The following is a 24,405-nucleotide window of genomic DNA, read 5'->3' on the forward strand; positions in this document are numbered from 1 at the left end:
TTCAGATTTATCAACCACCCTGTCTTCTGAATATATTTTCTGGAAATAATCATAGAAGGCACTCTCTTTCTCTGATCGGATTTTAACTTGATCTTACTTTCACCTTCCTCGATTTCTTTTACCAGATTACACATTTTATCAGTTTTTGCTTTCCAGGCCAATAGCCTCCCTGCCCCCTCCCCATATTTGAAATGAGCCAGCTTACTCACTTCGCAACATTTCATGATCTTCGTCTGGAGAATAGTGTCAAGATGCTCCTTCAATTTTTCCATGCAACTTCTCTATCTCCACAGTACTACTCATGCCAGTCTCCACGGTCTTCATATTTAATTCTATTTGGGCTACCTCTTCCCTGTGCTGCCTATTCCTGAAACATAATCTGCTAGTGATACACCTCCTTAAATAGGCCTTCAGAGAATCCTTAACTATTGGAGTTTCCGCCGACCCTACATTATAGCCTAGGAAGTTTTTCATCTTAAGGCTTAGATAGCTAATGTCCTCTGTGTCCTGAAGCAGTAATCGATCAAAAGTCCAAAACTGAGCGAGCTGTGTTAAAGCTCGGATGGAGCATAGGCAGGGGAGCTGGGTAAAGTTCAGGAAGGGGCTCACACATTGGTAGGCACGGGTCAGCAGTCTAGTGGCTGGACCCGATGCACTGCTGACGCCCTCAAAAACACCACATGACATGACCAAAGGCGCGCCAAAGGCAAGCCTGTCTGCGCCCCACCGGGCCCTAGGGCCAGAACACCTGGCCTTTTACCCTCAGACGCCCTTCACTATTCCAGTGTACAGCAATAAAGGTTAAATAGAACCCCATGGCCTAAATGTGCCCATTCCATTTTGCTTGAGGAGCATCAGGATAGCTGTTTACAGTGTTGTTTTAATCTCTCTTCGTCACTCGCTCCCCTTCTGTTCTGTTCTGTTCTGGGAAACTTTATAAATTACTCTTACTTAATTGCCGCTCCCTGCCCAAATATAAGACTGAGATCTTAACACTGCTCAGACCTCGAAGTTCTGTTTTTTACGGACACCTGGCTTACTACCAGCTCAGAACCAGACATTGCTCAATCACTTCCCCAGGGATATCTAATTCAGAGGAAGGACAAAACGACAGGCACAGGCGGCGGTATCGCTATTATCTATAAAGACTATATGACCTGCCGCTTATTAGGCAGCCCACTATTAAATTGTGAGAATATCCACTTCTCAATAGAATGTACCCCCTCACTGTCACTCTCTGAATTTCTGATTTATCGTCCACCAGAAACAAGGGTCAATTCTGAAAATCCTTGTTGGAAACAGTTATCAATCTGGCGAGTACCTCAGCTAACTTCACTCTCCTCGGAGACTTTAACTTGCACTTTGTTGACCCTAAAGCATCTGTAGCGACCAAACTAGCTCAAGACCTTAGGGCCTGTCAACTGTCTCAGAAAGTCCTATAAGCTACCCACATTAAAGGTCATCTACTTGACCCTATTTTCTCAAATTTGGAGGAACTAAAAGGGAAAGCCCCCCTCCCCATCCCGTGGTCAGACCATTTTTAATCACTTTTCTCTGGCACCCATTTACTACCATTTCACACACTCAATTGACACACAAGCAAATCCGTCCTTGGCCTAAACTGCCTTTGAAGTGGTGGACACAGGAATTCGAAAATTCCAAACCGAAGTTAGACCCTAGTCCTGTTCCAGCTAACAAAAGTGTTATTAACTGGATTGAGGGATCACTTAGTACGGTGCTCCCTAAGAAATCTATCCAGAAGAAAGCAGGACCCAACAAGTCTGCACGGTTCTCCCCTACACTACTTATCCTCAAACAACAATGCAAAAAACTAGAAAGGCTAAGAAACAAGAATATAGGGCTGCCATCGGAACATACAAGGCAGAAATAAAATGAGCCCAGGCTGCCTATTATGAGGAAAAGATCACATTAGTGGCCAAGTCCTCGAGAGAAACTCTTCTTATTGCTAAAAAGTTACTCAATGCTCCCAACCCTCAGACTGCACCAGAGCCTTTGGGACACCATTGCAACGAACTTGCTGAATATTTTTCTACCAAAGTACAAAATATTCTCAAGTGACTCCCCCAAAGAGACAGTGATATTATAACTGATCCTATGGATCTGGGTCAGTACCAAAATGTACATCGTTTGAAGACCTATACCCAGTTGACCCGTGAGTCTTTTTTAGCTATCCTTTCGTCAGGTAAATCAGGGTCGCCATTGGACCCTGCTCCACCTAATATTCTGAAACTGGTCACCCCCATCATCACCAGCCCGATACACGCCTCCCTCGCATCGGGTATGGTCCCCCCCCCCGAGTGGAAAAGGGCAATGATAAAAGCATTAGTAAAAAAGCCGCAATTGGAACATGTTAATCACACACTCTCCACATTCCTCGAGTCCCACAACTTGCTCCATCCACTCACAAATGGGCTTTCGCCCCCGTCAAGGCACAGAGACCGCTCTATTAGCTGTGGTCGAAGAATCGAGAAAGATCCTGGATGCAAGAGGATCTTCTACCAAAATCCTCCTTGACCTGAGTGCATCCTTCAAACGGTGAATCATCAAATTTTGATTCACCATCTCAGGAGCGTAGGAGTGACCGGCACTGCCCTACTATGGCGTCAATCCTTTTTAGAAGAAAGATTCTTCCAGGTTTTTGAAGGCGACACCTGCTCAAAACCCATTCCCTTCAGTGTGGAGTCCCCCAGGGCTCTTCCCTGAGCCCCACTCTTTTTAATGTCTATATGTCCCCATTGGCGGGCATTACTACCCCTTTGGGATTCATATAGTAACATATGCCGACAACACACAGTTGATGGTCACATTGAACTACGTCGACCAGAGGCCCACTGACCTCCATTCCTGCCTTGAAGAAGTAGCCAGTGGATGAGCCTGTCTCACCTGAAACTTAATGGTGATAAAACCGAGCTGATGCTCCTCTGCAACTGTTCAAGTTTTAAATCAAATACCATGTGGCCAGCATGTATGGGCCTGGCACCGACCCGAAAAACTGAAATCAAAAGTCCAGGTATTTGGTTAGATCAAGACCTTTCATTCAAAGCCCAAGCCAGGAAGACTGCAGCATCATTTTACGGCTTGCCAAGAATGATACGTAGAGTGCTTCCTCTCCTACCTAGTCAAGCCAAATAACTGTTGGTCCAAGCCCTAATTCTGTCTCAGATAGATTATGGCAATACCCTCTACCTAGGTGTCTCAAACGCAGTCATCATGAAACTGCAGAGAGTGCAGAACTCTGCCGCAAGACTGCTCATTGGGACCCATAATCGGTGCTCAGCAAAGACTGTGCTGTGTGCTCTCCACTGGCTCCCGGTGCAAGAAAGAATATATTTTAAAGGCTTGTGAGTTGCCCACAAGTCTTTGGAAGGGAGTGGACCACTTATCATCAAAAACTTGATCCGCCCTTATAAGGCCAATAGAAGACTATGCTTAGATGGACTCCATCTAGCAGCGATACCCAGTATCAAGAAGGTAGAAGCGGTGGACAGCTTTTTTCATACAACGCCTCCAAACTCTGGAATACCCTCTCGCTGGACCTTTGTAAAGAACCCAACCACTTCAATTCTGAAAACACCTAAAGACCTGGCTCTTCCCGTAGGGGCCATATTAACTCTAGTTGTCGCTACAGGGCTGGGATGCTTCCGGGTAGCCATGTGCTATATAAAAGCCCTTTTCATTTCAACTCTACCGATCTTCCTGCTCTCCAGATCTAAATCTAGATACACCCATGAGTGATCAGATAGGTGTGGTGTTGAGTAGGCCTGGACGGTAAAGTCTGTTCCGCTTGCGGAATTTGCAGAATTTGGGTAATTTTGAATTCCGAGGAGAACGCAAAATTGGCCAAAATTCTGCGTTCCACAGCTTCACGGAATTTTTTTGCTTGTTCACGTTCTCAAAATGCGTGTTCGTGAGATATTTCCCCCCCGAGCACGCAAACAGCAATTGCGAACAGGAAAAAAGCATCACGAACAAGCGGAATTTCTGCGTGTTCGGTGAGATTTTTTACCGTTTCGCACAGATTTGCGTTCCGCGATTCCGCAAATTCCGCCCACCCTAGTGCTGTGTACCTAATGTCCTTGACTTTCTTCCTCAGACTAAAACTACCCAAGACATAATCTAGCCTGGATTTATGACCATATTTTCAGTTGTAATAGGAGACCCCCAACAGGAAACCGGATCTATCCCTCCAAACATCGCTTAGTCCCATTTGTTTCAACATTGAGAATAGATATACATGCGATTTAGATGCTTTTACAGCTCTGCTATTTGGAGATTTATCCAGCTTGGGGTCTAATACAATATTAAAATCACCAGCCAGAATTACAGGATCTGGAAAATTCAATACATTTACAAAGATGGTTTTTAAGTAGTCCGGATCATCACAATGCATGCCATAATACCCTACCAAAGTGGTTAGATTACTCAACAATATTACTTTAAGAATAACCCATCTGCAGCAGGCATCCACTAATGAATCTATAATATGTGCTTTGACCTGCTTCTTTAATATTATCGCCATCCCTCTAATGTTGGCATTGTGGTCGGTGCATATCATATGGTCAACCGAATTTAAGTTCTGGAGAATCTTTAATGTATTGTAAGATTTTTGCCCTTCTTTGTTTGATTTGCAAGCCATTCACATTCCAGGATAAAAACTGGACCATTTTTTTAAATAATTTAAATTTGAGGTAGAATTATAGCGTGGAAGAAAAACAGGACCATTACAAATCTGTCTAAGGTAGATAACTTAACTAAAGCAAATGAGGATTTTTTTTGTTTTTTCCCTACATACTCCCCACCCAGTACACTCCTCTCAACTCCCCACCCCTGTACCCCACCCTGGAGAACCCAACCCACTATTGTCCTGGATTTGATGTTAGTCCTGTCTGCCACACCTGGTGGCCGCCTGTCTCCACAACGTTCTTACGTGTAGCAATCATGACCACAGTTTCAGTAGACATCTACCCTTTGTATCTATTGTTTATCATTTTAATTTTTGCATTTGTTTGTTTGTTTGTCTATTTATTTGTCTGTTCAACTTACTAACTCAGGAGATTGATAAAAGGAGTGTCCACTTCCTATGTTATACTCTTTGACTTTTAACATGTGTGACGTCTTTTCCGAGCGTCAGACATCACTGAAGAACCAGCCGATGTAAGCATCCATGACAACACACTATGGGCCCGATGTAGGTAAATCTTTTTTACCACTTCTTAAATACCGATTCATACTGAATCGGTATTTAAGAAGTGGTAAAAAAGAGGAGGGGAGATGTAGGTATTGCAGATTCGGTAAATACCGAATCGTTAAGATTCGGTATTTACCGATTCTGTAAATACCGAATCGGTAATGCCCATTGATTCCTATGGGCATTGAAGCCCATAGGAATCAATGGGCAATACCGATTCTGTAATTACAGAATCGGTAAATACCGAATTTTGCAAGGGTGCAGGGGGTGTCACTTTGACACCCTCTGGCACCCCAAAAATAGGCATGTGCGCCATGTGGCACACAGACATGCCCTAAGGGCATGTCTGTCTGTCACATGGCTAGGTGTGCATGCACACATGTGCATGCACACCTGAATTCGGTATTTTAACACCCAATTGGATTGGGTGTTAAAATACCGAATCTGAAAGGCCTGCGGCACTCAAAGATGTGCTACCTACATGTGCTTTTACGGACTCGGTATTTTTACCGAGTCTGTATTTACCGATTCGGTCATTTTACCAAATCTGTAAATACAGATTCGGTAAAATACCGATTCTGTAAAGCATGCTCCTACATTAGAAAACCCTAATACCGGTCGGAAACGGCCGAAATCGGCCGTTTCCGACCGGTATTAGGGCTCCTACATGGGGCCCTATATATCCTCACAGATACACATTATCTTCTTCCATGTACTAGCCGGTTCTGGGTTTAAAAAATTAAATAAATCTGAAGTGAATTTTAAGGAAAGGTACAATCTCTTATGCCCTTGTATCAGGTAAACTTGCTTTGAACAACATGATTCCCGCGCCTCTTTAAAACGCATTGCTATGTGACTAAAGGCCTGTGGGGTTTATCTTTCAGCTCTCAAATTTTACATGCTTATCAGTATAATCCCTTATAAGGTTTCACTTCCTAAACCAAAACAATAATCAAAGGAGAGTGAGATCTAATGTTCTGGAGGAATCTCTTTCGGAATAATCTGTGGGACCCTCAACAACTATTTTCTGTCAATAGTATATGCTTTGCCACTGGCGTACTAGTAGTTGGTAGCATCATCATCAGGTCTTTTTCTTCCACCAGAAGGTAATCTCTCTTGATCGACTAGATTTTCTTGTGGGGATCCACAGCAGAATATGTGATCTAAAATTACCTCATTTCTAGAAACAATTATTTATTAAAAACCTAGAGAGGGGTAAGGTTAAAAGAGAAGTGGATGTGTATTAGGAATATACAATGTATCCATCACATCGCCTAGCAAAATCAGGTCTATATGTTTCAGCCAATCGGCGCCCTCAACAAGCCGGCGGCTTTCGTCAGGACAACTTGATTTGGGGGTATGCCTTGGGTTCTTTGTGTTTATGTGTCAGACCGAACACTGTCCCCTGAATTCAATATGGTCCGGATAAACTTTGCTCCAGGTATAGAGAGAACACTGTTCTCTGCTGAAATGAGAAAAAATAGAGAAGGAGGGACAGACAACATACAATGTAGACAGTCCTGTCTTGGTTCTATATAAGTATATATTAACAAGAGTTCACTTGTGGGTTTTCATTGTGCCCTTGATGAGTGCTAATCAGTTCATACTGGGCATTGTACATTTTTTTATACCCCTTATTTGAATGTACTCTATTAAGCCATTCTCTCCTTGCCTTTACTTCATATATATTTCCTTTTTTTATTATGTGTTTGGTAAATTGATATTATTTCCTAAAATAATATTATTTCCCAGATGAAAAAAAGCTGCTTGCCCTCACCTATTAGTCTGAATGATAGCCTGCCTGGAAAATGCATAAATTACAATATTGATCACATCCAAAGAAATACAGCTGGTATCATGAATCCATTTGAAGACCTTCAGGTTTTAGGACAAAACGGTGCTTAGTTTTTTAATTTTAAATAACTAGCTGCACCATTATATGGTCAATTAAGGGTTTTAATAAAAATATTTGCGGTATGCACCAAATGTCAGAAGCTGGCAGCACGCATTGCAATCTATTGATTAACAGAGAACTAATTTAAACCTGCCTCGTGATTAAATAACCATAAACATATTTAACTGTGCGGACCTAATGCAGTTTTGACAGTTAATGTACATTATGACAGTCATTAAACTCTATACGCCGTTCAGTGCCAAAGTAGCCCTCTCACTCCCTGTCAGAACAGACCTCCCATAGCAGGGGCGGCATTGAAAGAAAAGGCATCTAACTTTAAGGCGTGCACACAGGGGCTGCACTGTTCAGCTGGGCTCAAACCACAACAGAAGACCAAAGCAAGGGGCCAGTAAATCAAAACAACTGGACAGTTTTACCAGAGCAGAGGTAGTGTCTCGAAAATTAGAAGTGTAAACATTTTTACATTATGAACATATTTGCTTTTATATTTACAGGATTTGATTACTCGTAATACTTCACCTTTCAGGCACTATAAGGCAGTTAGATTCATACAGGAAACCAAGTAATATTTTATGCTAATATTCTCCAATATCTTAGTCCATTATAATGCTGGTGCTTGCCTATTACTTGCAGCTCAGAGCTGTTAAATCAACGCTATGACAGAGAGAACATTCATCAGGGCAAGGGGTTGCGGATGATGCTCAAAGCTGAAGATAGACAGTGTGTTCTGGATATGGAGTAAGTCTACCCTTCTTACTTATTGCTTTTAGTTTGGTTAAATATTGTACCAATCGCATATTTATTGATTTATTTACTTAGCAGTTATAAATAGCTCAAAAAAGAGACAGAGGTGTCAGAACATTTTGACTTAAAAGAGATCATTGAAAGGGTACCTGGATAAAGAGATATGTACCCTCACGGGTGATTAGCTGTACTCTACAAATTCACATAACATAACAAATACAAATGAACCATAGAATGGTAAGCATACAATAGAGAAGAGTCAACAATAAGGTCAAAAATGTGTATAGGGAGAGATTGGGTATCCAAGGATCCATGAACAAGAAGCGGAAGGAAGCTGTAAGTGTTACCCAGATTCAAGGTACAAGTTAATTGATGTTCCACTGGGGAATATCTTTAGGTTCCTAACATTGTCATATAGGATGCCTCAAAGTAGGGTTACAAATGTCTGTAGTTATCCTAGTTAGGAAGTGTTGTCTGCTTTCAGTTACTCTTTGCATAGCTCATATGATTACATAGCCCTGATATCCAGGGGAGAAAATTCCAGTCTGAGCTCACTTCCAGAGAACGATTACTTCAATTATTTAAATTTTTCCATATCTGGCCTCTAGAATAGATTATATATATAGATTAATATGCCCTTATGGACAGCCGTGGAGGATGGAGTGAAAGTATTCTTTGTTTTGAAATGGAGTCAGTTTAGTGAGAAATGGATAGATGATATATAATCTAATTTTCTTGTTCTTGAAACTGGTCTGGTGACTGCTTTAGAGCTTTCGTGGGAGCCAGATATATTTTATTTAGGTATGCCTACCAGTAAAAAGTTCCTACAGTCCAGTCTAGACAGGACTAATTCCAGGACCACTTTTGAAGTAATGCTCTAAGATGAATTGTTTGACTTGCTTTAGCAATCTTAGATGAAGATGATTGTCTTTTGAAGTATTGTTGATGTACTTTTGGAGATTCAGGTGTTTGTTAGGAATGAAACCCAATGATTTCACATTCAACAGTGGGTTATGGTTAAGAGGTGAACTTTATTTCAACCGTTGTTGGACAGGAGTGTTTCTGCTAGTCTGACCAATTAGGATAACATATTTTTGATAGGTTGAACTTGAGATTTGTATCTCGCGGAGAATTGTAACAAATTTTACAGAGATGTATGCAAAATGTTGTTGCCCCTTATAATTATTGTGTGTCCTACTTTCAGATTTAGACACATCTGGTCTTTCCAGTGTTTTCAAGTTCAATTTCAATTGAAAAATAGACACCCCTGTTATTATTATTTTCAAATGTTTAACCACTTGACACTGTTTATCCAAATGACAATTAATCATTTTTTTTAACTCTGGAAGTGTTGGAATGGGGCTAGGACTGCAAGCCCCCGACTGCCCCTCTGTTTTGGCCACATCAGTTTTGCTCCTGGATGCACTGATAAGGAATGTGGGGCTCCCATTGTGCAAGACGCACTGGAAGCGGTGGAGGGGGTGAGGACTGCAAACCCCAGACTGCCTCTCTGTTTTGGCTACACCATTTTCACACCCGGAGGGGTTTATAAGGATTGCGAGTCTTCCACTGCACATGAGGCGCATGGCCCACGCCCGTGTCAAGTGCGGGCCCATCGGTGCCCATTCGCGGCCGGATGTGGCTGGGTCTACTCTCTGGGCTCTACACCACATCTTGTGGGTGCTCTTGGAGTGCCCAAGCATAGATAGTCGACTGCGATTGGGACAGGCCAACGAACTGGGGGTACAGTTTTGCCTTCTAATTTTTGCATGCGAATAATCTCAATGTAGACAGGATGGTTACTTCACCACCTAAGGAGTTTGAATTAGAACTTTGTTGGCATGGCGCTGGTCAAGTGGCATGGAGAGAAAGAGAGTCAGGTGCAGGGTGCCCGCACTCACTCCTCCAGTTAAAACTATGTCCATAGATCGCATACCGGAATGTGCTGTGAGTGTTATCAATAACAAAATTGTCCTGATCGAGCAGAGACTTTCTTTAAATATCACTGGTGACGGCAGGGCGGTAACTGATTTTTTGCCTCATCGCCTCCGGTCTCGTCCTTAGCTCCTCTTTCAAGTGGCACCAACCCTGTTACTGTTTATAATTCTAATATCGATTGTAAAAATATTTCACCTGTTGCTACTCCTAGCTTGCCGAGTAACCAGGATAATCACCAAACGTCATCAAGAAAATCGAAACGTGGGAAAGGACATAAGCAAATGGCCAATTCTGTCCCTACTCCCTCTGATACCTTGTAAGAGGTTGAGAGTCTAGTAGCACACAACGCTTCAGCCCCTTCTTTACCACTGCACGAGAAAAATTGGCTCACCAACACAATGTGTAAACTGCTGTCAAGCCAATTATAGTCTTTTCTCAAAGAGCTGTGTGTAATTCTTAGATCAGAATTCTCTTCCTTGATCTTATGGTTGGACTCTATTGAACCAACCTTGAAATCTGTTCCATCCGATGTTGATCATTTGTCCTACCACACACGATCTCATAACATTGACTCTATACAGCCAAGTTATATGGCGACAGGTAACAACACTCCTCCCACCCCAGACGGCAGCTCATCTGTGCGTGTGTCACCAGTTCCTCCCGATAGTTCTGCACCCACGGATCAGTCGCACCAAGTTCGCCCATTGAACAGGAAGGTCGCAGACCCGTCACTCACTTCAATGTCAACAATAACTCAACCATCGAGTTGCAATGCAGGAATCGCTCAGACATTGCAAACTTTGACTTCTTTACCAGTCATTAATCTTCACTCTGCTGTTTGTCCCTAAGTGGCTGTGTTGACGGGAGTACCCTCTCTAAGAAAAGACCGACATGAATCATATGTTGAAATATTTAATAAAACCTTAGACTGGCTAGTTCGCCATAGAAGTCTATGTTTTCTCAATGTAAGAGACATTTTGTTTGTATGGAGATGTGCTTAGATCAGGCATAATCAGCCAGAGGTTCAGGGAGAGTACATTGTGGTAAATATTAGATTCCCATGGTTGGTACATCAATTGTTATTTAATCCCAGACTTTGTTCTATGCCAAGTAGCTCTATCACTTTAGACCCTCGAGGATATTTTTATAAACCCCTTCCTCTCAGAGATTGCCACCCAATCATTTTTCTTCAGTGCATATAAAATTAAAACACCAGCTAGTGCTGTTATTTATGGTTCCCTGGACCCACTGACTAGTTCCAGCAATCTTTGTACTATACCAACAGCCAATAGATATGATGTGCTCTCCAATTAGGATTGACCTGAGGGGATAAAGAAGCATGTACCACATATTGCCCCAATAGTTAAACAGCATCATGTTAGGACCCCTCACCGCAAGGTTGGTCAGAGCAGATCCATTTGTAAACTTAGTTAGTTTTTTTTAATTTTTTTAATTTTTTATTTATGGTATTTATACACATACAAACAAAACACAGGGAGAAACTTTGTATGGGTAGCCGTCCTATGTGTTACAGGGTAAGTGGTACATAGTAAGTACTTGGGGTGGCCCCCTTTTTTGTTTGGCTATACAGTTATGGTAGGTTGTAAGTGGAGTAGGAGACAAGAAAAGAAAAACAAAGAAAAGAGTGAATAAGTAAAGAGAGAGAGAGATTACAGGGTAGATCCTACAGCATCCTCGAGCGCATTAGCGGTTGTGTACCTCTTCATTGTTTGATACACTTTTTTATTGTTCGGTAGTTCGTTCAGTGGTTCGGCTTTAGAGAGGGTCAGAAGGGGCCAGGCACTTGTCCAGTGGTTCCCATAGGTGTCTGGATGAAGTTTTCCATGATGAGCATCTTATCGCTAGGGAGTCAGCTCCTCTTAGGTAAGTGACCCAGCTAAGCCAGCCGTTGTAAGATGCTTTAGAGGTGTCCTTCCAGTTTGTTAGTACTAACTTGGCTGCAACGATTAGGAGTAGCACCCTTTCCCCCTCTGTGGGGAGCTCCGTTCGGATGAAAGCCGGAGTGATCGCAGCAAAGTCTCTTATTATTTTACATCTGAATACATTGTCTATAAAGTCAAATACCTTCCCCCAAAACCCATTGAGTGTCGGGCACAGAAAAATCAGGTGTTATAGGTTGCCTCTGTTTGTGTTGCAGTTCCAGCAGGTGGGGCTGTCTCTGAGTCCTAGTTTATGTAGGCGGTCTGGAGTCCAGAATGTTTTATATAAGAGCCATAGTTTGGTCTGTGCGACGGCTGGGGTAATCTTGGTTCTTGTGGCTGATGACCATAGGGTGGACCACTCCCGGTCATCCAATGGTGGGTGTATGTGGTCATTCCAGTATTTTTCTGTTTTATCGTTGATATTAGATTTCTGCGAGTTGAGGGTTTTATATATGCGCGATACCTGATGCCCAAGTTTGTTTACGTTGGTTACATATTGGAATATTGATGGCTTTGCATTTGTTATTTTGGATTTTGTAATGGCTGTTTTGACGTTTAGGAATTTGTAGAGATCTGAGTCTTCAAGTTGGTGGGCGGTTTTTAGGCTGGCGAAGGTCAGCGGTGCGGAGTCCGCTTCCAGCTGGTATGGGTGTGATATGCCTTTTTCTATCCAGTTATCGAAGTGGAGCTTTTTCCCTTTGTATTTTTTGGCGCTATTAGCCCATAGGGATTCGGCTTTGGAGCCCTTAATGCTAACCTCCATCTTTTTTGTATACTTGTATACTTAGTTAGAACGTAGCTGGTCTCAAGGGAAAAATTGATAATTTTGACTGACAGGCATTTATCTCAAGGCACAATATTATAGTCTTGTCAGAAACTTGGCTTACTGATGATATGTCCTGTTATTCCAGCCAAACTATTCCCTTGACCAGGGGCCGGGCCATGAGGTCTAAGTCTCCAGGTAGAGGTGACATTAATTAAATCTGATTCACCATCCTTCTAGCAGTAAATATTTTCGATACTTTGATAAATTTTGCTTTTACTTAATTAATTTTTACAATAACGATTTCAATAATATAGTTTACACTCACTTCACTCATTACATTTTTAGTCTCAATTAAAAGTCCAAGAAACAAATAAACAAGCACAATCTTATTGCTTAATTTGTGACGATTTTAAAGCTAAGTTGAATGGGAGTATTTGGGCTCTTGGAGAGTTAGTCGAGGGGAACATTATTGTTTATAATGCCAGGGGGGCTGAGCTCCATAACCATCTTGCAATTCATGGCATGGTGGACTTACTTAAGTTATTAGGAGGAGGCAGTATAACATTACTGTCCGACTAGGCCCTTTTGGCAGGTTCACCCCGAAACTTTTTGCATTTGCCTAGCCCATTTCTGTAACCTGTTGTTGGTGATTTTAGGCCTCTGTACACTTTTTCACTGTGGTCCAGTGAAAAGTGTGTGCGCTCTCTGTGTATGGGTGGTGAGAGTGGCCTGCCCTCCCATAGGAATGCATGGGGAATATGTGTGTCCATGGCAGTTCCTGATGTGTGGGGAGTGCAGGGGCGAGTTTGGTATGTGCGAACTCATGAGATTAAATGTTGCGCGATGATGTGCGCAGATTTATTGTGTCTAGTGGAGAAGTGCCACTTCTAGAAGTTGGCATGTCTGTGCAGTAAATGTGAATTGACTGTCCGGCTTGTGATTTGCTGGAGCTGGCTGGTGTGCCTGGCTCCAGGAGTCAGGATGGGTCTGCCCCGGTGGTGAATGGGGAGATCTGCATGTTGATGGGAGGGAGGAGTGCACCTGGGACCTGAATAGGGCTGGGCCTTCCCTCCACAATGCTGGCTCCACTCCCTGTGGTGTGTCTGATGTCCCTGACCCACCCTGTGAATAGGCGGAGGGGCTGAGCAAAACAAAGTGCTCCAGAACCAGTTGCATCTGGTTCGCCCCTTGCCTGCACCTTTGGAAACAAAGGATATGTGTGTATAAAAGAGGGGCTGTGACCCCAGGAAAATGTTCTTGTGCTTAACTTGAAACAACCAGGGACGTGCTGCTGCTGGGGCCCAGGGGAAGGCTTGCCTCCCTGGGCCCTGCCCTGCCCCTGGATGCCTGGAGGACTTCGTGGGACCCTTTTACTTTGCTTAAATTATCTCCAGGACCCCAGTGAGACCTTTTGAGCTGCCCCAGCACCTTGTGAGTGCTGGCTTTGTTTTTGGGGCACCTAGCTCCTCCTGCGCTGCATTTCCCAGAGGGAGTGCTTTGTTTTGGGCCCTGCAGCGCTGGGCTGCAATCCTCCTCCAGGGATTCCCGAAATGGGGACTCACCCGCCGTGCTGCCTAAAATACGGGTGGAAGGGTATACTCAGATGTGAGTCCCTTGCTCATTGCACCATCAGGATTCAAGCAAGCCGGGCCGACGACGCCTGAAATGGCAGAAACCGGTCCCCGGAAGCTTGTTTCCTTCCCAGTACAAGAATTGGCTTGGTAGTTTGGTTTGCCCTGTTCCCATCATGCACTGGGACAGGAACAGACTAATTTGCATATAGCCAAGTTCTGAGCTGGGATGGTGCAGTGAGCTAAAAAACGGTGATGGATCAAGCCCTGATCTTTGGACTGGGTAAAAGTGGTCTGCTTAATTCAGGCACTCTGTTCATCACCACCCCCTTTTCTGAATCATTTTGTCCACCATAAGCGTGGAAGAGTATACTCAGATGTGAGTCCCTTGCTCATTGCACCATCAGGATTCAAGCAAGCCGGGCCGACGACGCCTGAAATGGCAGAAACCGGTCCCCGGAAGCTTGTTTCCTTCCCAGTACAAGAATTGGCTTGGTAGTTTGGTTTGCCCTGTTCCCATCATGCACTGGGACAGGAACAGACTAATTTGCATATAGCCAAGTTCTGAGCTGAGATGGTGCAGTGATCTAAAAAACGGTGATGGATCAAGCCCTGATCTTTGGACTGGGTAAAAGTGGTCTGCTTAATTCAGGCACTCTGTTCATCACCACCCCCTTTTCTAAATCATTTTGTCCACCATAAGCGTGGAAGGGTATACTCAGATGTGAGTCCCTTGCTCATTGCACCATAAGGATTCAAGCAAGCCGGGCCGACGACGCCTGAAATGGCAGAAACCGGTCCCCGGAAGCTTGTTTCCTTCCCAGTACAAGAATTGGCTTGGTAGTTTGGTTTGCCCTGTTCCCATCATGCACTGGGACAGGAACAGACTAATTTGCATATAGCCAAGTTCTGAGCTGGGATGGTGCAGTGAGCTAAAAAACGGTGATGGATCAAGCCCTGATCTTTGGACTGGGTAAAAGTGGTCTGCTTAATTCAGGCACTCTGTTCATCACCACCCCCTTTTCTGAATCATTTTGTCCACCATAAGCGTGGAAGGGTATACTCAGATGTGAGTCCCTTGCTCATTGCACCATCAGGATTCAAGCAAGCCGGGCCGACGATGCCTGAAATGGCAGAAACCGGTCCCCGGAAGCTTGTTTCCTTCCCAGTACAAGAATTGGCTTGGTAGTTTGGTTTGCCCTGTTCCCATCATGCACTGGGACAGGAACAGACTAATTTGCATATAGCCAAGTTCTGAGCTGGGATGGTGCAGTGAGCTAAAAAACGGTGATGGATCAAGCCCTGATCTTTGGACTTGGTAAAAGTGGTCTGCTTAATGCAGGCACTCTGTTCATCACCACCCCCTTTTCTGAATCATTTTGTCCACCATAAGCGTGGAAGGGTATACTCAGATGTGAGTCCCTTGCTCATTGCACCATCAGGATTCAAGCAAGCCGGGCCGACGACGCCTGAAATGGCAGAAACCGGTCCCCTGAAGCTTGTTTCCTTCCCAGTACAAGAATTGGCTTGGTAGTTTGGTTTGCCCTGTTCCCATCATGCACTGGGACAGGAACAGACTAATTTGCATATAGCCAAGTTCTGAGCTGGGATGGTGCAGTGAGCTAAAAAACGGTGATGGATCAAGCCCTGATCTTTGGACTGGGTAAAAGTGGTCTGCTTAATTCAGGCACTCTGTTCATCACCACCCCCTTTTCTGAATCATTTTGTCCACCATAAGCGTGGAAGGGTATACTCAGATGTGAGTCCCTTGCTCATTGCACCATCAGGATTCAAGCAAGCCGGGCCGACGACGCCTGAAATGGCAGAAACCGGTCCCCGGAAGCTTGTTTCCTTCCCAGTACAAGAATTGGCTTGGTAGTTTGGTTTGCCCTGTTCCCATCATGCACTGGGACAGGAACAGACTAATTTGCATATAGCCAAGTTCTGAGCTGGGATGGTGCAGTGAGCTAAAAAACGGTGATGGATCAAGCCCTGATCTTTGGACTGGGTAAAAGTGGTCTGCTTAATTCAGGCACTCTGTTCATCACCACCCCCTTTTCTGAATCATTTTGTCCACCACAAGCGTGGAAGGGTATACTCAGATGTGAGTCCCTTGCTCATTGCACCATCAGGATTCAAGCAAGCCGGGCCGACGACGCCTGAAATGGCAGAAACCGGTCCCCGGAAGCTTGTTTCCTTCCCAGTACAAGAATTGGCTTGGTAGTTTGGTTTGCCCTGTTCCCATCATGCACTGGGACAGGAACAGACTAATTTGCATATAGCCAAGTTCTGAGCTGGGATGGTGCAGTGAGCTAAAAAACGGTGATGGATCAAGCCCTGATCTTTGGACTGGGTAAAAGTGGTCTGCTTAATTCAGGCACTCTGTTCATCACCACCCCCTTTTCTGAATCATTTTGTCCACCATAAGCGTGGAAGGGTATACTCAGATGTGAGTCCCTTGCTCATTGCACCATCAGGATTCAAGCAAGCCGGGCCGACGACGCCTGAAATGGCAGAAACCGGTCCCCGGAAGCTTGTTTCCTTCCCAGTACAAGAATTGGCTTGGTAGTTTGGTTTGCCCTGTTCCCATCATGCACTGGGACAGGAACAGACTAATTTGCATATAGCCAAGTTCTGAGCTGGGATGGTGCAGTGAGCTAAAAAACGGTGATGGATCAAGCCCTGATCTTTGGACTGGGTAAAAGTGGTCTGCTTAATTCAGGCACTCTGTTCATCGCCACCCCTTTTCTGAAAGCCTAAAATATGGGTGCCACCCCGTTTATGCCGCAATGCCTGTCCTTTATTTAAATTACGGGTGCTCACCACATTGTTGTGCTTGGATTATTAATTGACAAAAGCAATGCTCTCGCAACCACAAAGCAGTGCAAATACACAACAAAACAGTAATTTCAATGAAGTAGAAAACAACAACAGATCTTAATGTTCTTAAAGTTTTCCAGGACGTTTATTGGATCCACATTCAGCCGACACGTGTTTCGTCGTGTTCACAAAAGTTGAGTCGACACGACTCTTCAGGGCTGGTAAATAGACCGTTCTTGGAACACGGCGACCGGGAACACACAGAGGAGGGATCCCATATCATAGTGCACACTCGTATTGAAATTACGGAACAGGAACTCAGCCCTCAATTGTTACATTGGGATCCCCTCCCGGTATAGACAGACACTTACACGTGTCTAGTCTCCCCCATTTTTTTTGCATCATATGCGCTTTACTGAGCGCCCTCGTCGGAAGAGTTGTAACACAATTAACTTTGAACCCGGAACCGGGGCTCTTTGAATCGAATAGAGACTGACTACTTGTCAATCTATACTTGGATTCTTCGCTCAACTTACCTACGTGTTGCATCGACCCATAGATGCCTGGGTCTATTTACCAGCCCTGAAGAGTCGTGTCGACTCAACTTTTGTGAACACGACAAAGGTCTGCCAGATTCTCTTGGAACGGTTGAGGGTTACTCCGTTCGCTCTTCACGCACCACATCATAGATATTGTTTTCCTACGAATTGTAACGTTGATTCGAGGTAGAGCGCCTGGGTATCTGTAATTACTACAAACCCTATCAGCTGTTTCCTTGGATTATTAATTGGTCCTAGCGAGTGCCAACCCCGCTGTTTATTTTAAAATACATGTGCCACCCCGTTTATGTCACCAAAGGAATCACCGCTGCAGCCCGAGCTGCTTTTCAAAACGTTGCCAGGCCACTGCCTAACGCGACCCGGAAACAGAGGAGGTGGGCAGGGACGAGAGCGCAGGCCGGAGACTCACAGGCTCCACTTCCGCTTCTCCCCCCGGCCGGGGAGAAGCCGCACAGAGCACCAAGTCCCAGTCCAGAGAAGGGGACCAGATGAAGATGCGCCCGTGTACATTGCGTAGCGGGGCTCCCAGGAGTGATGGGAGCCCCAGAGACAGAGTACGACAGCGGTCCACCGAGAGAGGAGCAGCCCCGTGACCCACGAGAGAGCCGGTACGTTTAGACGGCTGTGGGGGGAGATGGTGTCAGAGCGGCCCCATGTGCTCAGTGGGCCGCTCCAACGTGGCGAGACTTGTTTCCTGGGCCAGAGGGGCCCATTGTTGCCCCCTTTGTGGGCCTACTCATTTTAAGAGCCAGAGGGCTCCGGCGCATGGAGGCATATCGATTTCCAGAGCATGTTTTGTTTGAGCCTGCAGGCTCCAACGTCGGACCATACCTGTTTACCTGTACCCAGAGGGGCCCACGCTCATTATTTTGATTATTTGAGGAGCCAGGGTGCTCCATGGGACCTGTTCATTTTCAGAGCTCCGTGGCTCCAACAAGGCCCCAGTTGTTGGCAGAGCCAGGTGGCTCCCAGGTGTACACCAGTAGTCAGAGCCTAGGTGGCTCCAACGTGTTGCCAGCGAGTTCAGAGAGCCCCAAAGAGGTGCCAGGCTGTCCACAGCTGCTCAGCACTTACTTAGTGCCAGCTGCAGCGGTTAGGCCCCATGTTATGGATCTCAGCTGCCCAGCAAGTAGTGGGCAGCTGCAACGTTTAGGTTTGCGCAGATGGCGCACCCCTGACTGGCACCCTTAGCAGCGCACCCTGACATTCTGGACACAGGGCATTTGAGCCCCTTCTTGAATGGCCAGTTGGCCAGGGGGCTGATATATGGATAGGGCGCAAGGCCCTAATGTGATTTATGTGCTCTAAATGTGGTGCTAGGAAATGTAATACTTTAGTATGTGTTCCGCACCTTGTTGGATACCTCTAGATATGGTTTAGACTTATGAGGTTGTTTTACCCATTTAGGTTTGTGTAAGTGAGATTATACTTCACTCTGATTTATGCCCCTAAATGTGAGTTACACTTAGCAGGTAGGGTCTAATGTGTTTAGACTAGTGAGAAGATTGCATAATGTGTTTATGCAGGTGAGATTGGCTCAGGATGTAATTCGTGCCTGATGTGACTGTGCATAATGTAAAGTTATGTTACATGTTGAGGTGGAGTACAGTGATTACCAGTGGCTACTGGTTGTAGGTTCATGATTTATTTTTACTTGTACCAATTTCTACTAAGTGTTGATCTTGACAGTGGCCCACGTGGCCCTGTCCTGTGTAAATAATCCCTTGTAAATATGGCCCGTGCCAGTTGGCACAATGTATATTGTGTGATTACTATCTGATGTGTTTTGAGAATACAAAGGCTATTTTTATATAACCTTGTGTGGAGTTTCTTTTGTGGTGTGCCTGGGATGTTGTTGCTGTGTGCGTACGCAAATGCTTTACACATTGCCTCTGGGATAAGCCTAATTGCTCATGCGAAGCTACCAAAGGGATGAGCAGGGGTTATCTTTGGCGTGTAACTCGCTTGCCCTGACTAGAGTGGTGGTTTCTGCCTTGCTTTGGCGCAAGCCTTAACCAACCAGAAATCCCAGTTCTAACAATTACCTTCCCTTTAGACGGGGCGTTAGGGCCTTAATTATTGACTATATGTTTGCAAGTCAGAATTGTACATCGTGGGGCTTATTTATAAGTCCCTTGCACTGCCAGTGCATCAAGTTTTGTGATGCTCTAGTGGCGCAGGAGCCTGCTCCGTATTTATTAAGCAGAACTAACCCACTTTTTTTAGGCTTAATGCTGCCTTGCAAAAATTGTTCCCTTTAATGCAATTTTCTGCATTAAAGGGGCGTGCAATGGGTGTTGTTTGGGGCATTCCCAGCAACATCCATGGCTTTTTGACACTGCACCAGATTTATGAATAATCGTAAGTCTGAGGCAGTGTTAAGAACTTCCACCTCCCCAGGAGAGGCGTAAGGGTAGCACAAAAAGGAGAAATATCTTTATTTCTCCTTGTGATTGTTTTCCTGCACAAAAATGATCATCCCCACAATGCAGGCACCCTTGTACCATGGTGAAAAGCACAGGAATACGCCACATGACTGCCCTTTTCTTTTGCTGTAGGGCAGTGCAGCAGGAAGGCCGGTGTCGCTGCCCTACAGCAAAAACTCATAAATGATGCCCATGGTTTTCCAAGGGAGAGATATTAATTACAGAGTGGGGTGATCACAATGCCCTTTGCACTTCTGTTAACTTAGTGATTAAATTATATTCGTGCAATACTAATTTGATTTTCATTACGCAACACTCAATGGACATTTTTAGATTAGTATGACGTCTTAAATATTCCATAGAATCTTTGTCTACTTCACTTTAGTCTCACTAAGGTCTGTTTCTTAATTGCTTAGCTGATAGTGGATATGAGATGCTGGCCTCCTATTATAATAGCTCAATATGTAAAATCAAGGAGTCTATGTTTAAGTCAAAGCCGACTATTAAATGAGGAACCTCGGTGGTTTGAAGGGAATAGTTCTATCGCAAATCGCACACTGAGAAAGTGTGCACTCTGAGAGCAGCCCGCTGGAGGGCAGAATGGTGGTCCTATGGACCCACCATACATCCCCTTGCAGGCAGGTGCAGTCAGTGACTACACCTACCTGCAAGGGGATCTCCAATCCTCTTTAAAAGTGCAGGTGAGTTGCTGCCTGCACTGTGAAAACACAGAGCAGCTGCCTGCAGTCGTTCCGTTTTTCACGTGAATGCAATGCCACCAGGGCAGCACAAGTTTGCGGCTGCCCTGGGTGCAGCGCATACTTCATATAGGGCACATTCTCATTGTTTGTGCCCGGTGCACCTTTTAGGATCAAATATTTTTATTTTATTGAGCATGTCAACACAAGTTAGGTACAATACAGTTGCATGCGGTCGCCAGACAGCCCGACAATTGACAAGGAAGTCAATGCAACACAAGGGAGTGCTGGGCGCAAATAATAACAACGAGTAATACAGCCCCTGGACGATTTCTCCCAAATGCTATCGTCCTATTTCTCTTATTGGCAGCACAATTAAAATTATTGACAGAGTGATATACGACCGTTTTGTTAGATGGGCAGGTGACAAAGATATTCTTTCTCCTTTTTAATTTGGACGTCATTCAAATTTAGGTACAAATGAGAAGTGTTTGAACACAGCAGGCTAGGAAACAACTGGCTGTTGCTCTCGTTGGCTCTCGTCTGGACTACTGTAATGCGCTGTATGCTGGACTGAATAAAAGTCTGCTGCAGCGCCTACAGGTAGTCCAGAATGCAGCGGCCAGGTTTGCTTTGGATTTACCTCGGCGCACCTCGGCTATTTTGGCCAGAAAACGGCTACACTGGCTCCCTGTGGAGGATCGTATCTTGTTTAAAACCATGTGCCTGATCTATAGGGCCTTGGCAAAAAGTAGTCCCACTGGAATTGGATCTATCTTGTCCCGTTACAGTCCCTGTAGGAACCTACGTTCCTCAAACAAATCCCTTCTATCCGTCCCACGTATTCGAAAAACCAGATGGGGTGGTAAAGCCTTTTCCAACTTGGCACCCATATGGTGGAATGCTCTTCCTTTGGAATTAAGGGCCCTTCCCACCCTGCAGCTATTCAGAAAGGCCCTGAAGACCCGTCTTTTTGTGCGCGCATTTCTGTAGTTTGATTTGCCTTTTTTGATCTTTTTCTTAGGCGCCTTGACACCTTAGGGTTTTAGTTGCGCAATATAAATTATTTTCAATTCAATTCAATTCAATAGTAAATAATTATACCCATGGCATATGCTCCCCCTTTTATCTTGCCTTTGTGGAGTGGATCTGTCCACTGCTTTTGAATCAGTCAGAGAGTGTCTAAATGCTCACAGTGAGCTGTCACTCCATAGAAGGGAGTGCAGCAAGGGTGCATATTGCCACCCTTGCTTATTATTCTATGTATCAATGGGTTAACAGCTTACCTAACTTCTACTCATGCAGACACCCCTAGAATAGCAGACACCTTCGTGCCTGCGTTACTCTATGCTGATGATGCAGTTATTTTAGCACTTACTTCTAATGCTTTGAGGCAGCTGGTGGACCATTTCGCTTTCTTTGTGCACAATGTCAGTTTAACAACTAATTATAGCAAATCACATATTATGTCCTGTGGACCCGGCAAACTAAGGTTAAACATAATTACCATCAATGGGCAAGCACTCACTAGTGTTGATAACTTTTAGTTCATCAGGTGTACTAGCTAAATAACTCCATTCTCAAACTTATAGAACTGTAGGGACAGTTTGTAGTCTTATTAGACTGGGCACCAGAGGGACTGTCTCACCGGTATTGAAGGTGTATAACTGTCAGTGTATTAGTGCTGCCACCTATGGAGCGGGCTCTGGGGGTTTAATAATATTTCTTCATTACGAGCTGAGGAAAATTACATTCTCCACCGGCTGTGGTATTTACTGCCAACCACTTCTTTTTGTATCACTCACTCAGAGCTCAACCAGGGTTTTATTTCTGATAAGGTGCAATTGGCCCCTATTTTGTTGTGTGTCAGTATTTGGGCCAATCCAGCAATTACTCTATGTAGGAATGTTACTCTTGGATGTCTCAGCCCGGAAAAGGCTTTTTCTAGCCCATGGATGAATATATTTGGGATACTTGGGACTGTCTTCATTGTTCACAGACCTTATTGCCAAAGCAGATAAAGCAAAGATGAAAGCAATATTCCTGGAACATTTTGAAGATTTGGGAGTGAAAAATTAGTTAGTTAAACGCACAGTCCTGAATTATTACAGATCTTTAGCAATTGATTGGTCAATTGAGTGGTGCCTGTATTTTAAAAGTGTGCCAGACCTAGAGGGTAATCTAGTGCCATCATGTCCATGTGACAATCAGTATGAACTTACACTACTGAACTTTGTTTTTTTTGCAATTTGCACAGTTTGCCACATAAGCACTTTTTGAAACCCTTGTTAAGTAAGTTAGGGGCATATTTACAAAGAAGTGGCGGAGTGTGTCTTTAGCCTTCTTGGCTTAACGACACGCTCCACCACTTCAGAAACGCAAGGCTGCACCATAGTTACAAGATTATGGTGCAGCCCTGCGTTTCCCCCTGTGCTGGCTCTCAGTTTAGCAGCCTAGTGCCAACGCAGGCACTCTTGCACTATAGTGCAAGGGTGTCTGCCTTCAGAGGAAGATAGTTTATGTGCAGGAAGGTCCTAGTTCCTGCACAAAAACAATCTTTAAATGCTGCATTGTAACTTCTATGCGTGCTGCTTAATGCAGCAAACACAGAAGTTGCAAACCAGCATTTTTTAAAAATGATTGCTTATGTGCAAGGTGGGGGACCTTCCTGCACATAAACAATCATTGGCCTTTTGCTGTTTTCATGTGTGCTGCACAACGCAGCACACATGAAAACAGCAAAAACGAGGAGAAATGAAACATTTCTCTTCATTGCTCCAGGCTAAGACCAGGTTTTCCCTGGTCTTAATTCTGGCGCTGACTCCTATTTACGCCTCCGTTGTAAATAGGAGGTAGCGTCAAAATCAATGGCTGTTACTGTGGAACGCCCACATCAACACCCATTGCCCTCCCCTTTCACGCTGAGCATAGCGTGAAAGGGGGCTTTATTGACAAGGCAGCGTTATGCCACATTAAGTGGCTTAACGCTGCCTTGTAAATAAGGCGAGGCCCCTATCGCCATCACAATGTCACTGAAAGCGACGCTGTGATGGCGATAGGGTCTTGTAAATATGCCTCTTTAAGTTCCAAAGGTGTAGAATAGCTTTGCTCTATTTACAGTCATTAAGCTTGTCTGAAATATGTATTCGTGCATGCCTAGTTTAAATCGGCTATCCAGGCGAGAAAAGCAATGGTAGGTTAATTGTTCGATGGTACTCTTATGTCAAACAATTTTGATTGCAATTTTAAGACGAAGTATGTTTTTAGGTTTCATGAAGTTTAAAAAATAAAATTTTTTGGTTTTATTGTATTATACTAAAGTGTCCTTTTTTAGAGCTTACATTCCACAGAGTTTGACCTGTATCTTATTGATTTTGTCTATTTGCATTTTGCATTTTTTTCTGTGATCTCTTTTAAGACCTATCCCTGTTGAATAAAGATTTTTAAATTGAAATGTAATTAATTTTTTTGTCTTTTTGGCTTCCTATGATGTCATTGGGCCTCAGAATTTACGCTTCCATGGTTTTGCTTGTCACAAACGCAGTACACACATCTCTCCCGCATCACAATGGCTTTTGATTGTTTGTTTATTATCTGTTCCCTGAAAGATTGGTGATTTTGATTTTTTTTAATGATTTAAATTGCACTCAACATTATCAGTAATGTTGTGGAACCATCGCTTTTTAAATACATTGTTTTGGTCTTTGAATTGCATTTAAGCTTTATTAGCTTTTATTGACTACCTTAATGTGCAGGATTACTCACAGTTTCTTCTTAAAATAAATGTGTTCATAGGAGACATCCAATTTGCTCTA

The sequence above is a fragment of the Lissotriton helveticus genome, chromosome 3_1 (assembly GCF_964261635.1).
Source record: "Lissotriton helveticus chromosome 3_1, aLisHel1.1, whole genome shotgun sequence".
Lineage (NCBI taxonomy): Eukaryota > Metazoa > Chordata > Amphibia > Caudata > Salamandridae > Lissotriton > Lissotriton helveticus.